The sequence below is a fragment of the Bubalus kerabau genome, chromosome 15, assembly GCF_029407905.1.
Source record: "Bubalus kerabau isolate K-KA32 ecotype Philippines breed swamp buffalo chromosome 15, PCC_UOA_SB_1v2, whole genome shotgun sequence".
Taxonomy (NCBI): Eukaryota; Metazoa; Chordata; class Mammalia; order Artiodactyla; family Bovidae; genus Bubalus; species Bubalus kerabau.
Window position 1 is genome coordinate 61,473,251 of NC_073638.1, and position 13,661 is coordinate 61,486,911.

At 40.6% G+C, this 13,661-nt stretch overlaps 1 long non-coding RNA gene across 1 annotated transcript in view; it reads right to left on the minus strand.

Moving 5' to 3' along the window:
• The window catches only part of LOC129629264 (uncharacterized), a 488,327-nt gene that overhangs the window by 359,867 nt on the left and 114,799 nt on the right, over nucleotides 1–13,661 (minus strand). The window contains exon 2 of the long non-coding RNA XR_008703113.1: nucleotides 10,411–10,592. This is a non-coding gene — a long non-coding RNA (uncharacterized LOC129629264). The remainder of the gene's footprint in view (nucleotides 1–10,410; nucleotides 10,593–13,661) is intronic.

Sequence of the window (13,661 nt, forward strand, 5' to 3'; positions counted from 1 at the left end):
GAGCTTGATTTTTTAATCCACAGGTAGGTCTGATTTAGCCAATTGTGGGCCATTGGAGAATAACATGGACATAAGAGGATGGAATCAATAGGCAGGGGCCTTTTTCAGTCTTGAGAGAAGAAAATGAAATTATTTCATCTTCAGACTTTTAAATACTATTGGAATGATATTTTTTTCCTTTCCAAACAGGGAAAATAATGCTATAAAAGCATCTTTCTCATTACTTGTTACATCCTTTTCATACACACATTAGTGTTTTTAAAAAATGTAAAAAATACACATTTTTGTACAAAAACACTTAAAAGATTAAAAGGTGATCTACTGCATCACCTTTAGATGGTCATGAAGTTTCAACTTGATGCCCACCTACCTCCATCTCCCTTCCATCGTCTGTCTGCAGCTCACTCTTATGTATGGTAGCCAATTAAATTTTAGAATAGCTCTTTTTCTCACCATGTTATGCACCTTACCCTTGGTCATTGGACTGTTGAAATGGCAGGTCTCTAGGGTCTAATGCTTTTCTCTGTTACCTGTACCCTGGCAACTCAGGGCTGTTCTAGGGGTGTCTAAGAAACAGGGGTCCAACCAAAGTGAATACATGACTTATCTGTTTAAATTACTGTTGATTCATCATTTCCTTGGCACTGGGCTAGATGCTAGGGATAGAATAAGAATAATATTTATAATCATGGCCTCAACTGAGGCCCTAGATGGACACTAGACACCTCTGTTTGAGTGTGTAGTATTAGAAGAAAACAAGTAGACCAAAGTTATGTAGTATAGGTCTTTTTCTGTTCATGCCCCAAATTAGGGATCTGAGCTCTTTGCAGTGATGGCTCAAAATCTCTAAGTTCTTTGTAGTCCACACGAAAAGCAACACCAAGTCATGCTAGAATGCAATCACTTATATAGGATCATGAGTCCTAGTGCCAATTTTTACCCCATCTGCTCCTTTCTCCCGCTAGTTGTCTTCCATGACCCGTGTGGATCCTGCCCCATAGTCAAGACCTGCTTAGAACTGATCTTCCAGGTCTGCTCCAGAGTCCCAGACCCTGCTGGCTTTTAAAGCAAGGCCAATCTAACAACTTTAATGTGAAAGAGTGAAAAGTGTCTTCACAGAGGCAGGAAAATGTGTTCCAGGGGCAAAGGGCCAGATTATTCCCATTTATAAAATATTTTTTTACATATATTATCTCATTTAAGATGACCTGTGACTGAAAGTAATAGTAGCCACCATTTATTAAGACCTCACTAAGTACAGATGCTGTGCTAAGTGCACTGTACCTTTTAAATCTCATTTGAGTGTTACAACAACTGTATCATGTACATATCATGTTATTCTTGTTTTACAGATGTGGAAACTGAAGCTGAAATAAATTAAGTAAATTTCCCAAGGTAACACAATCAGTAAGTGACAAATTTGGAATTTGAACCCAGGTTATGTGTGAAATTAAAAGACGCTTACTCCTTGGAAGGAAAGTTATGACCAACCTAGATAGCATGTTCAAAAGCAGAGACATTACTTTGTCAACAAAGGTTCGTCTAGTCAAGGCTATGGTTTTTCCTGTGGTCATGTATGGATGTGAGAGTTGGACTGCGAAGAAGGCTGAGCACCGAAGAATTGATGCTTTTGAACTGTGGTGTTGGAGAAGACTCTTGAGAGTCCCTTGGACTGCAAGGACATCCAACCAGTCCATTCTGAAGGAGATCAGCCCTGGGATTTCTTTGGAAGGAATGATGCTAAAGCTGAAACTCCAGTACTTTGGCCACCTCATGTGAAGAGTTGACTCATTGGAAAAGACTCTGATGCTGGGAGTGCTTGGGGGCAGGAGGAGAAGGGGACGACAGAGGATGAGATGGCTGGATGGCATCACTGACTCAATGGACGTGAGTCTGAGTGAACTCCGGGAGTTGGTGATGGACAGGGAGGCCTGGCGTGCTGCGATTCATGGGGTCGCAAAGAGTCGGACACGACTGAGCGACTGATCTGATCTGATCTGATCTGATGTGTGAATTCAAAGCCTATACTCTCAACTACTATTGTCATTAGTGGCCTTAAATGCTTTCAAGAATAAGAGGTTTTTATTTTCCTTTCTTGGTTGACCCTTAATTGCTCTAGACAACTCCAGAAAGAATTACTGAGTAGAGAACTCAACTAAATTAAAATGTTGTAGGCTCAGATTCCCCTAAAAATTCATCAATATAAACGTCAGGTAACTCTTCATTACAGAGCTAGATAAGCTGGACCTTCTCCCATTCCTCAAAACTCTTCTACTTTTTCTATATCCCAAATATCCAGCCTTGCACTGCATACCATTAGCATTTTCTCTTCCTTTTAAGGATAAAGGATGCTGCTGCTACTGCTGCTAAGTCGCTTCAGTCATGTCCAACTCTGTGCGACCCCATAGACGGCAGCCCACCAGGCTCCCCCGTCCCTGGGATTCTCCAAGCAAGAACACTAGAGTGGGTTGCTGTTTCCTTCTCCAATGCATGAAAGTGAAAGTGAACCCGCTCAGTCATGTCCGACTCTTCGCGAATAAAGAGTTAATTGAGAACTTTTAACATGAGAAGTTGAACTTCTACCAGCTACTTGGTCAAGCATACTTTCCACAACTACAGTGGTACTGGCAGCACTAGAAGACCCGGGATTCATGAGAGGGAATCCTTTCCACGTTCCATGTTCTAAGAAGACAAATCCTAATTAGCTACATTCTGGTCATGACCTCTACCCACAGACCACTCTTTCAAAGTGGAAGAGTGACTTTTCAATTTGGAACTTCATGCGCATGGTTTAGCTCCATCTAGGATCTTCTTGGCATCTGTTGCCTGGAAAAGCATGCATTCTGACCTATACTCTGGGCCAGGAAGGTCTAGTGGGGCAAGCCCTACCTCTCTCAATTAGGCCTGCAGATTTCCAGCTCTGTCAGTACTGAGTAGGTAAGGTGACTTTTTAGGTGCAATATTAGTTAAGTCCAGTTTTGCCATACACATAGGCCACATCCAGGATATACGTATCTCATGCAATTTGAAAAAAGATAATTTATCCTCTGTGAAGATCAGCTACTACTTTAACTGGTAAATCTTGAAATCAAGGTAGCATAACACAAAAGCAGTTAGTTTCTTACTCATGTAAATTCCAGTCTGGGCTTAAGAAGGCTTTCCCTACCTCAGTAATTCAGGACTCCAAGATATAGGAAACTCTGCTGTCTTCAGTTCTTGGCTTCCAAGATCTCCCTGATTATTAGTAGCTAATTGTCAGAGAGGGTAAGGGAAATATTAGCAGAGCACAGGGAAAGCTTTTCTGGGTCTGAACGTTGATGTGTCTTCTTCTTACATGCCATTCATCAGAAGTCAGTCATATGATCTCATTTATCTACAAGGAAGAATGAAAACAATCTACATATGTGTCCAGAATGGGAGGAAAATAGTTTGATCAACAATCCACAGCTAGCCTTTATCTACCATATACACAGAATATATAAAGAATTCCTACAAATGAATAGGAAAAGCCTAAAAACAACCTAATAAAAAGTGGGCAAAAGACAAGCAAAGACATTTCTCATGAAACATAAATAGCCAACAAATGTATCCAGAGATCTTAACTTCATTAGTAATCAGAGAAATGAAAATGAAAACCACAATAAGATATCATTTACACCCAATAGATTGGCAAGACATAAAAGCTCTGATAATGCCAAGTGTTAGCCCAGATGCTTAGCGCAACAGACACTATCATGCCTGTCCATCTCTTTTGACTTTCCCAGAAGCTAGTTATGGTAGGCTGAAAGCAGTCAGATAAATCAACCAGGCTAGGTGCTGATGTGAGGGCAAGTGTGGGAGTGGCACCATTTAGTGCATAGGACTATAGATTCTGGGCAAAATAGATGTAGGTATGAATCCAGCTCAGCTCTTTGCTAAGTCTGTCTCTTTGCATCAATTCTTATCCTCTCTGAGCTTCACTTCCCTGAATCTGTAAAAGGCATTAACAACAGGACAAATGAAGACTAAAGCACTCACAAGCACAAATGCTTAGCATAGGTGTGTATATTGCACACACCCAATAAATGCTGACTATTAGGGAACAGCAGAGAAGACAATGGCACCCCACTCCAGTACTCTTGCCTGGAAAATCCCATGGACAGAGGAGCCTGGTGGACTGCCATCTATGGAGTCGCACAGAGTCAGACACGACTGAAGTGACTTAGCATTAGGGAACAGGCTGAGACAGTGATGAGGGAGCATTGTCAAGGGGCTGGAAAAAGGCCTCAACAATCTATACCCAAAGAAATAACAGCTTCTCAAGGCCATAAGTAAGTAAAATCAGGAACAAGGGCTGAACTTCCTGATAACTGGACTTAGGAGACAGTAAAATTATTAATTTGGAGAATGGGGGAATAATTCTCAAGATGCAAAGGTTTGATAAACTTATGGTATCTATGACATCATAGGCAATTACTGATGACCATTAAAAACATTAATTTTTAAGCTATGTTGTCCTTTGTATGTTAATAATACAGACTTCTGTGGAGGGACACGGTTTAAATTTTTCATTGTTTTTACCTTTTCATTTTCTGGTTATTTTTTCATTTTCATTCGAGTGATTTTTTTTTCTTCAAAGTCTTCATAATCACTTAATCCTTTTTACCACCTGCATCAAACATTTACCATCTGTCTGGGTCATGGCTCACCCAGCAACCAAGCTAAATTATGTCCTTTCTCTAAAGCCAATCATCTCAACTCAGAAAATCAAATTCCATACACCACATGTTCCCACTCCCTTCTTTGGCTTAGTTAATAATGTGTATTACAAAAAAGATGTGAAAATATTAATACTTAAACCTTCTTAAGGGCAAATGTTGAGATCCGTGTAGAGAGAAACATATCAAGCCCTGTATATATTACAGATTCAAAGTGCACTCCCACAGAATAAAATTTCATATATCTTAGAGTCATGATTGAATTACTTCTCAGCCCTGTTTTCTTCATGCTAAGACAGTCTGTTTTTCATCCCTCTCTACAGGTCTGATATCCACCCTTGAAAACTTTTTCAAGTTCCCAGCATCCCACAGCCATGTCCCCCTATCCAAACCTGTAGCTAGTGTTCCTGGAGCTTCTTGTTATCCTATGATTGGTTAGCTGGCTTCATCACTGTTCATACTGTTGCTGGAATTGAGTCAATGAATAACCACTAAGGGTTTTTAACTTACTCTTACCAACAACAGTCCTCTTATTGTGCAAGACTGTACTCAATACATCAAACACCAGGACCAAACTGAAAAAGAAAATCAATTAGATTTTGATTTCATTCCACACATCTGCCCATAAGTTTTATCCTTTGTCTTTTGAAGTCTATTTTCCAAAGTTCTGGTTATCTTTTTCTTCTGCTCCTATATCCTTTAGATATCCCCTTCCATCTTGGTTGAGGAAGCTTCAAACTACACATAACCCTCTTCCTTTCCAAATTATATTTTGAGAGCCAATCTAAAGGTAAATATGTTATAATTCCTGCCCTTAGGGAGTTCACCCTCCTATAGTGTAGACAAGAAAACGATTCTGATACTGTACCATAGCACTATATATCACAGAGTGCTGTGAAATAAAAAGTGACGGGGAGGGCAGGGAGGACTTCTCAGTGGTAAAGAAGCCCAAAGAATATTTCAAATGACAAGTGCACTTACAAAGAGAAGGTAAGTCACTGAGAAAAGCCATGATAGCCCTTCCCTCCCACATGATGTATCCTGTTATCTACTCTCCAGGTGTTACCCTAATTCAGTACCCTCACCCTCAGAGTTTTGTCAGCTAGAACCTCAGTTTCCAGGATGTTGATAAGCTACTAAGAGCAGGAAAATATATGCTAGAGATATTTTTTGAGTTTTACAAAACATTTCAGATGAATTTCTGGTAATGCTGATAGTGATTGCCAGTCAGTCCATGAATCACAACTATTATTCGTTTCTCTTTGGCAATGATGATACTTCTTGGCCAGGAATGGATCAATCTTCTCAGCCCATTTCTTATGAAGAAGGAGTCAAGGGACTTTCGAGGTTCATTAAACCCTAGGAGCATTATATGAACTGTCCAAGAAATAGCCCACTCTGAGTATGGACGGAATACAAATGGTAACCAAAATATTAGCTTTGTTACTCTATAAAGTTGGTTAGGAACATGTGGCTTAGGTGTGTGGCAAAAATGGTCTTAATAATACTGTACCCAAGAAGTCATCTTACACAATTCGTCATGAGAAGATCTGGGAACTACAGCCCTAGTTCACAGGACAGGGCCGACCAGTAAACCTAGATATGGCCCAGAGAGCAGCTCAAAATGCATGCTCTTTCCAGGCAGCAAAGGCCAAGAAGATCCTAAAAGGGGCTAAGCCACAGACTTGCACTTTCGAGTGAAAAAGTCACTCCCCTCTGGGAAGAGTGATCAGAGGGTAGAAAGAAGCCAGGACTAAGAGTCTAACTCATCAAATTTAGTTTGTTTCCACATATATATCTCCCTGTGATAAATGTAAAATTCTTGGATAAAGGGACTCTACCTTAATTATCTTTTTTTATTTCCAGTGCTCAGCTCTATGCCTGATACACAGTAGATGCAAAATACTTGATTGCTGATTATTATGATCTTTTTCTAGTTCTAGAAATAGTAATATTCTTCTCTTTACCCAATTACTTTGCTTTAACTCTGCTATTTTATCTTACTCCTATTTTTTTTTCTTCTCTTTTACTCAGGGTTCTGAATCTATCAGTTCTAAACCATTTCCTCTTTCACTCTTATATAATTTATAAACATATTGTTAAGTACTTTAGTATTAAAACAACATGAGCCTTAGCAAGTAGTGTTAATGGGATTCTATCTAATGAGAAAAAAATGAAATCAATTATTGAGATGATGTAGTTTGTCTTTTTGCTTATCTTGAAAAAGAAGAGGGAGAGAGGGAGGAAAATAAAGAGAAAGAGAGACCAAGAGAGAGTTCTTAATTGGGTCTTTGATATTTGTATGAGGGGATAGTTCCCTCGGAGAGACCAAAATACCTTCTACCCAATTAGAGAAGCAGTATAGCATACCGGTTATAGGCAAGAGCTCTAGATCCATAATATCCAGGTTTAAATGCCAAGCATGCCACTCACTAATCTTGATCTCAGGCAATTTTCTTCACCTTTCTGTGCCTCAGTTTCCTCACCTTCAAAATACCTTCAAAAATAGATGTTATAAATGATGCTCACAGGGTTGTGGTGAAGAGTGAATGTATATAAATCATTTAGATCAATGCTTGATGCATAATAAGCACTATATGGCTTGGTGGGAGGTGAGTGAGGAGTGGAGGGTTCTCAGAAAGTTTGGTGGACAAATGGAATGAAGAATCTGGATGTAGAACTAGATGTGGCAGGCACTAGAGGTCACTTCAGAAAAGGACAGGATGTTCTAGGGTGGCAAAGCTATGGTTCCTGTACCCCTGCCTGGCCTCTGGCAGACTTTTCACATCAATTATGAAATTCATCCTCTTTGAGCCTGGATGTAGGTTCAGAATTTTCCCCCCAGTATCATAGCAGGTAGCCATTTCTAGTCAGAGTAAAAAAATAGAGTGAGACCTATTTTCATCCCTTTCAGAGGCACAGTATAAGGTCAGTGGCCAGCAAAGTGGCCATGACTTGACTTTGAGTCTCTTATAGGACAGAAGCAGACCAGAGGAGCACCTGGTGGACAGGCATGTCTGTCTATAATCCAACCACACTGAAGTTCCTTCTCCTGATAAGAAATAAAACCATATTTTAAAGTAAATAAAGAGGTAAACTTCCATAAAGACAACATGACTATTTTCCAAAAGCTTCTCCATAATTCCTCCCCCTGGGGTTAATTGTGCATTTGGAGGCATTGATAGAGGAGGGGAAACCTGACCACAGAAACTGATGGGGAATGAGTGGTATTTTTCCTTAAGTATTGCAATGGGCTGATCATGCATATTATTTCCCTTTTGGCTTTACTTCTCTCCCATGACTTTACTTTTGAATCCATGGCCATCAAACAACCCCATGAGATCCCCCAAAGGAGGTGGGGATGAGGACTCTGCCTTCAGAGACTCCAGTGAAAGTAGCTTCCAATCCCTAGTTCACCCTGCTGCTCAACATTTGCTAGTTTGTTTTCCAGTCACTCAGTCATGTCTGACTCTTTGTGACCCCATAGGCTGAAGCACACCAGGCTTCCCTGTCCTTCACCATCTCCCAGAGCTTGCTCAAACTCATGTCCATTTAGATGGTGATGCCATCCAACCACCTCATTCTCTGTCATCCCCTTCTCCTCCTGCCTTCAATCTTTCCCAGCATCAGGGTCTTTTCTAATGAGTCAGCTCTTCGTATCAGGTGGCCAAACTATTGGAGCTTTGGCTTCAGCATCAGTCCTTCCAATGAATATTCAGAGTTGATTTCCTTTAGGATGGACTGATTTGATCTCCTTGAAGTCCACGGGACTCTCAAGAGTCTTCTCCAACACCACAGTTGCTGAAGGCATCAATTCTTCAGCACTCAGCCTTTTTCATTGTCCAGCTCTCACACTGGTACATGACTACTGGAAAAACCATAGCTTTGACTATACGGACCTTTGTAGGCAAAGTAATGTCTCTGTTGTTTTTGTTTTTTTTTTTGTTGTTTTTTTTTTTTTTTTTTTTGGTAGGCAAAGTAGTATCTGCTTTTTAAATTGCTGTCTAGATTTGTCATTGTTTTTCTTCCAAGGAGCAAAAGTCTTTTAATTTCATGATTGCAGTCACCATCCACAGTGATTTTGGAGCCCAAAAAAATAAAGTCACTGTTTCCATTGTTTCCCCATCTATTTGCCATGAAGTGATGGGACTGGATGTCATGATCTTTGTTTTTTGAAAGAGGCCACCTCTAGAGGGAGCTAACTTCACTGTCTTGCTACATAATGTAGTAAGCAAGGAACAGTCAACTATAGGATTTTCAGGGTCCCCAGGATTTGATAAATTAGGGCATTCTCTCTTGTTCCCACACTTTTAGGGAACTCTATAATGATGCCAGAAGGCAGTCATGTGGTTCTGAAGGTGAGGAGATGCCTACCTGCAGAAAATAGAGGCCAGTACAGGAAAAAGTAATGGCCTCATTTGCTTTTCCAAATCCATTTCAAAGGGATACTGTTTTTCCCTTCAAATTCCTCTTCAAATTTACTTTAATATATCTAATTCTACCTCAATAAAACATTGGTAGATACAGTGGTAGCAAAAGAAAGCTGTATGAGACACAAGAGGAGATGCACAGTATGACTAGACCTTCATACTTTATCAAACTTACAGGGCATTTGCAACTTAACATTTAAGCTTACTCTGAGACACATTTGCATTCCTGGGCTCTAACCAACACGACGCTGGGAAATAGTCATGAGGGGATCTGCAGCTCTTAGGTATTTTGTTAAGACTTGGTTGATTCTGTGCAACATGTCAAAGTTTCCATGTAATACTCAGCTAAACAGAACAGTAAATAATGAGTACCAATGGAATCAGACAGAAAAAGTATAGCTCTAGGCTGACAGCTGACACATGGTTCACCATTCTCTGCAGGTGAATGTGGCTCCTGAAGTACAGGCTGGGAAAGAGAGAAGAAAGGCTATGATGCTGCCAGCTTGCTGCAGCCCTGAGCTACAAGAGGCATCTGGCTGACACTGTATAGAGACGCTGAGAAGAGGGCTGGGGATGGCAGAGAGGCTGCTGGAGGCCCAGCCCCCTGGTGAAAGAAACTGGGTTCTGTTTTAAAACTTCCACGGCAGGATAAATACCAGGTCTCAGGCTGAATAGAAATAACCTCCTTAGCAGTCCCCAAATGCCTCCACCCCCAACTATGAGGGGCTCATCAGGCTGAGGACTGGGGGATCAGCCTATGTAAAAGAGGAGTCTCCTGTGTTCTAATTAGTGAACTGAACAAGCTTACAGGATGACTGGGATCAGGGAATTTAAAAAACAGTGGCTAAGGGACTGCATTTCACCTGCAGTCACCCTGAGGCCAGAGAACATATTAGGAAAAAAAGAAATTAGGACCAAAATAGATTCAAAATGGGATGTCTTAGAGCAATGTTATCCTTGTGAAAATTGCAGTGACCTCTAAGAGAAAGTGAAAACAGGAGAAGTTGAAAATATGCTCAGCGGAGACCCTTATGGAGTCCCACCTGGATCACAACAATGGACTCCCAGCCCATGGCCCTTGCTTCTAGTCACCCTTCCCCCAGTCTTTCCTGAAAAATGATGAGACATTCATCATCCCCAAACTTTCCTTCTGTCACACTATGATCCTTTGCCCAGGAAAGCTAAATGCATCCTTGCTCTAACTCTCAGAAAGTCAGCATCACATATTTAACTGTCCGCATTCCTCAGCACAGAAATTGGCTCAAGTTGAGATATTTACTTACGTCTGGACCAACAAGTCATGAGGAGGCCCAGCAAGAGTAGAAAGGACCATGCTTTGGTGTGCTTTGGTGTCCAACAGACTGGGCTTTGGTGCTTTGGTGTCCAACAGACTTGTTTTCAGGGCCAGCCCTGCACTTGATCCATGGCAGGTCTCATTCATATCACTTGATTTTCTCAACCCCAGCTATAAAACAAGGATAATACCAAACCTTTCAGTAGTTATCATGACAAAATGGAAACATGTGTCTAAAGTGTCCAGGGTTACAGAGCCTGTAACACTCTGAAAATTCATTGATAATATTTTTTCTTATTAATCATTTTCTGTTTTTCTGGCTTCGCCTTGTGGCTCAGCTGGTAAAGAATCCACCTGCAATGCAGAAGACCTGGGCCCAATCTCTGAGTTGAGAAGATCCCCTGGAGAAGGGAAAGGTTACCCACTCCAGTATTCTGGCCTGGAGAATTCCGTGGACTGTACAGTCCATGGGGTCACAAAGAGTCAGACACGACTGAGTGACTTTCACTTTCACTTTCTGTGTTTCAAATTTTAACTTGCTGTTTGTACTTTAACATTTATAAATGCATAATAAAAAAAGAAACCTAGTCTTATCAAGATAAGGGAATACTAAAATGTGTCTCAGGAATACCAGTCAGATTCCAATGAGAGAGGATACAGCTTGGAAAAGTTCTGAAAGTAGGTAGCAGCTCCATTTGCTGCTTTTTTTTGTCCCTTTTTGTTTGCAAAAGGGCTTCCCTGGTGGCTCAGACAGTAAAGTGTCTGCCTGCAATGCGGGAAACCCGGGTTCGATCCCTGGGTTGGGAAGATCCTCTGGAGAAGGAAATGGCAACCCACTGCAGTATTCTTGCCTGGAAAATTTCATGGATGGAGCCTGGTAGGCTATAGTCCATGGGGTCGCAAAGAGTCGGACGCAACTGAGCGACTTCACTTCACTTTTGTTTGCAAAGTGCTACACAAATTCATGCTGTCATCCTAATTTTTCATGACATCCAAACTGTTCTGTGACTTCAAATGACAAGAGTAATGGCAGCTCTGTAGAAGGGCTCTAGAGGACACAAGCCTCCACAGACATAAAAGCCCATCCTATGGAAAGTACCATGGCTTCCCAGGAGGCGCTATTGGTAAAGGGCCCACGTGCCAACGCAGGAGACATAGAAGTCCTGAGTTCTATCCCTGGCTCGGGAAGATCCCCTGGAAGAGAGTATGGCAATCCAGTCCAGTATTCCTGCCTGGAGAATCCCGCAGACAGAGGAGTCTGGCAGGCTACAGTCCATAGGGTCACAAAGAGTTGGACATGACAGAAGCAACTAAACTTCTACTGTAGAAAGTTCCAGCATTTAAATGTCACTATGTTGAATGCATAATCCTTGCCTATACAGTGCTGGTTTTGTCCAATCTGCCCTGCAGTGTGATAAGGCTAACAGAATACAGATGGTTTTACACCTTCTAGCTCTTCACCAGAAGACATATTTTTGCATGACCACCACTTTGATCTATTTTGTGAAGACGACAGGTGGGCTGTGCACTAGGCTGTGTGGGAGCACCTGCCAAGGGCACTGTTCTGTGTTCCTACATTCTTTTCCCTAAGGAGCTGAACTCCCATTTATCTGTTCCAGTTTCTTCAAGGAACTAAGGTAAGTTTCATCTTCAAAGAAGTAATTAAAAAAGGAAATGAAATTGAAAAGGAGATTAGATGGTGATCGTCATCTTGCTGCCCAAATTCAAATATCCATTAATCTTCAGGGCATAAAAGACCTGGGAAAGCTCTTCAGGGCATAATAAACATAGAAATGATAATATCTAAAAAGCAGAGGAGAGTGAGAGCAAATTTAGGATAAGAACAAGAGACTATATTAAGAAAACAGAAGATGACTGATAAGTAGAAATGATAAATTTGTTCTATTGAAAAATATCAGTATATTCTAGAAGCAACAGGAGAACAAAAAATAAAAAGTTTTCATTATGACACTTTTTCAGAAGCTGAGCACCATAATCCAAAAAGAACTCTATTCTTAACTTCATATATGACACAGAAAAGTGAATGCTGCCCCCAAAGGAATTAAGAGTACAATAATTTTCTAAAATGAATATTTTAGGAGGGAAGAGAGGGAATGCTCACCATAAGAAAACTGTCTGTCTTGCAGCTGAAGAGACCCAGTGTCTATGTAGCAAGGGGAAATGAAAAACAGCCTTATCCAACGTCATACTCACCTTTTTGGCACCCTACACATTGACCCAATCAGGAAAAAGGACTATGGGTATTTTGGAGTCCAGATCTCACTTCCTCATAAACATAGGGTTGTTTCAAACCAACGCTGTGTGGAGCTATTGCCTTAATAGAGTCTGATGGCTAAGGCTAGAAACCCTGCTATGACTCAGACTAGGAAGAAAAATATTAAGTTTCAGAGCATGTCATCGACAGAGGACTAAACAAAGCTTTGGAGATGGCTCAGCATTTCAAAAAGAAATAGCTTTAGGCAATTTCAATTATCAGTTTATTGATGCCTACTAAGAGAAGAAACATTAAGTTTCCAAATAAACTCTATAGACCCAAATTAAATAAGCTGTTAGAACCTTGGGGCACACTCAGAATATTTCACTCCCATATTTCTGCCGACACCTCTTATTTATCTCTTGCTGCTGCTTCTTCAGTGTCTCTACTCTTACACTCCCATACTAAACACTCCTAACACTCTATGTATTTATTATTTCATTTAAGACATGTATCCATTCCTTTAAAAACTTGTTTTACTTAAAGGCTAGTGCATTTTGTGTCCTCTCCAAGAAATATTTGCTTTTTTCAAGTCACAAAGATACACTCCCATGTTTTCTTCTAGAAGCTTTATAATTTTAGCTTTTATAACTCACAATCCATCTTGAATTAATTTGTTTCAATAATGAGAGGCAGTGGTAGACGTTACTTTTTTCCATGTGTTTAGCCCAGTTATTCAAGCACCATGGGTTGAAAAGATTTTCCTCTCCCCATTGAATTGCCTTGGCACCCTTCTTGAAAATCAGTTGACCTTATATGTGTGGGTTTATTTCTGGTTTGTACTTTGTTCTGACGATGTATTTGTCTATTTTTAAGCCATCATCGCACTGCCTTGATTATTGTAAAACATAGAAATCCTTTTATATTTTACAGAGAGCCTGATTCTGGGGTCTAAGACCTAAATTCTAGGGCTGACTTTGGCATTAACTGGCTGTAGAATTTTGGACAAGTCATCCAATTTCTCC